Here is a 3,207-nt window from a genome sequence, read left to right as displayed (position 1 = left end):
GCACACATCTGAATATTTGGGTTGAAGTGTTCTGGAACAGTGATGTAAATACAACTTAACCACTGATTTCTAGTCGTGTCCTCTTTTGGAAGACCAAACAAAGTAGTTTCGCTTTCACAAGGAAACACACAGCGTCTTCACGACATGACGGCGGCGGCAACAATACTACAGCGAGAATAAAAGTTACGCCTTCTTTCTTTGCGTGCACATTTGGGCGGCGTTATGCAAATCTTCCCACATAGTGAGGTAGATATGTGGGGGCGTGTTGGAACGAGCCGTTTTAGGTAGGCGTGGCTGACTCTTAACTTTTATAAAGAATATCTCTTTGTATTTGAGACTTTAGTCTTTGCAACTTTACAGATCTTCTTTATGCACGAACAGCTTGTAACACTCCAAAGAGAAAGGAAAAAATTGAAATCGCATCATATGACCCCTTTAAGATTTGAAGTGTACGTGTAAGTGACGTGAACTGGAAAGAGGAAGTTTTGTTTATGATTGCAGTTATGAGTTCAGTGTTAAAACTTTGTGTTTTGAGGGTGTATTAGGTGTCAGTCTCACACTTCTCCCCCGTCCTTCTTCAGGCTCAAGCCTTTGATGTTGTAGCCATTAGTAAAGAGCCTCCAATGACACTTGCACACACACACACACACACACACACACACTCACTCCTGTTCCCAGAGGCATTACCACCAACAGTTCCCGTCTGCCTCACCTCAACTCATAGAGTCTCAGCTCTCTTTCATCTGTGGCTACTGCGCTGTTATGATGCTGTAATTATCATCATCGTAACTGCTGGCAACAGAGCTGTGAAGGAAAGGTGTGTGTACGATAAGTCCAAACAGCCACGGGTCTCGTGATGCCTTGGGAAGCTCCAGCGCACGAGATCACGACGCCGTAATTATGACGCGAGACGCGTTCGAGCGATTTGGGATGTGAGAAAAATCAAGAATGGGTGGCAAGGGAACAAAATGAAGAGTAACTGAGAATGATGCGAAACAGTGTAGTTTTTGTTATCTCATTAACCCGCTAAATGGACAGTCCTTGTACGCTTTATTGCTTTTCATCTGCAACGGGATGCAAAATGCACCATTGCAAATAACTAATAAAGAGAAATTTGGTGACTCTTTATTTGAAGCCCTTATGTATGTAATGCATTATAAAGTATTCGTAAAACGTTGTAATGCATGTACGTTTTCATGAATAATTGTTAAAATGCATAAAATATTTTAAGGTTTGTTTGTTATGTTTGAATGCATTATATAAAGGTCTGAAAATTAATTGATGAGTATTATGTATTCTAACTGTGGTTACTCGTGAGGTCATGCAATGCATTATAAGGCATAAGCAATGCATTAAAACTACTTTTATTATGCATTATATATAAAGTGTTAGCAGAAATGCTTCTCAAATATTTTCTTGCAATGCTTAATATTTGAAACAACCCGATAAATTCATCAAACATCTCACCTTTGGGGATTTAAGGCAAGTCTGAAGTTATTTGCAGTTATTTTAATTCAATGTATTTTCTTCAGAAAAATCTCAAGAAAGCAGATAAGAACATTCTTAAGGTAGTAAAATGTCAGTTCAGGTCAAGAGATTTTGCTTTATTTTCAACCTACTGTAAATATAAAACCTTCTAGAGAAATACCCCGTAGACTATTTCAATCATCACTTTTGTCTCAAACATTTTTAACGCATGTCAGTGCGTAAGCAAATTCATTTTTATGCATTTCCAAGTAATATTGAGTGTCGAGATGGGTTTTTTTGCTCTGGCGAGGTGTTTCCCTCGGGCACCGAGGCCAGTGTCAGAAATACCCGGCAAATTCAAAGCGTTTCATTTTGAGTAATCAAGTCTTGACTTTATTGTGTCAGGTTTAGCTTTATTGTCAAACGCGTTTGATGTGCGAAGAGTGTTTCGTCTTTATTTACGGTCTGTTTGTTTTGTTGTTTTTATTTGGCTTCTCCATAAATGGTTTTGTCTGGTCTTAAAGTGATTGTTTTGATGTGCATGCGTTTTTATGATTTATTTCAATAATAAAGCATACTTGTGTCAGATTCCTCCAAACCGCAGGACAAACAATCGTGGAGTTGTTTAATAATGCACGTCCCGTAGAAGCACGGTGTTTTGGCTAGGATTGGGACACTTATGGCTCTGTGTAGTTATTTGTCTTCATGTCGTCTCGTACACTGTAAACAAGACGGTTTCTCAGAGTTATTGCTTCGAAGCGTCACGCTGTAATGAATTAGCTCTTCTTTGTTTGTTGGCACTTTATCAGTCATCTGGTTTTAGCAAGCTAAGTTTTATTAAATTATTTTGAAGAGCGCATAATTGAAGCCATTATATCTTCATTTCTGTTGTATGAAGATGGACTTTATCACACACAGAACTAGATTGTTGCTGCCTATAAATTATTGTGCAATTATGTTTATGCTCACAGACTTTTACACAAATTCCCTATTAATACATTTAATATTGGTGTTTGTGTTGTGTTTGTTTAATCATATATAAACATATACATCATTATTTACAATACCGGTTTTCTATTTTAATATACTTTAAAATATAATTTATTTCTGTGATGCGCAGCTGTATTTTCAACATCATTGCTGCAGTCTTCAGTGTCACATGATCTTCAGAAATCAGTATAATTTACTGATTTATTATCAATGTTGGAAACAGTTGTGCTACTTAATATATATTTTTTTGAACGTGTGATACTTTTTTTCAGGATTCTTTGATGAATAAAAAGTTAAAAAGAACAGCATTTATTAAAAATAGAAATCTTTTCTGACAATATAAGACTTTACTATCACTTTAACACATGTCTCCTGAATAAAAATTAATTTAAAAAATTTTAAAAAAGAAGAAAAATTTACTGACCCCAAACTTTTGAACGGTAGTGTATGATTATGGAAGTAGGAAATGTATACTTAAACCATATTTTGGGAACAAATTTGTAACAAGAATTGAGCTAAACTTGACAAAACCTCCTTTTGTGGACGTCCTCATTCATAAAAACAGTATATAAATAAATACAGTTTTTTTTTTATTGTAAAGATGTAAAAGTTTTCTGTTAGGGTGTGGGTTAGAGTCAGGTCATAGTTTTTAAAAGCAATAGAAGTCTATGTAATTTCCCCAGTTAGATGGTTGAATAAGCACGAGTGTGAGTGTGAGAGTGTGAGAGTGTGAGAGTGTGAGAGTGTGTG

This window comes from Sinocyclocheilus grahami, unplaced genomic scaffold (assembly GCF_001515645.1).
Source record: "Sinocyclocheilus grahami isolate Dianchi unplaced genomic scaffold, SAMN03320097.WGS_v1.1 scaffold343.1, whole genome shotgun sequence".
Taxonomy (NCBI): domain Eukaryota; kingdom Metazoa; phylum Chordata; class Actinopteri; order Cypriniformes; family Cyprinidae; genus Sinocyclocheilus; species Sinocyclocheilus grahami.
This window is presented reverse-complemented; position numbering follows the sequence as displayed.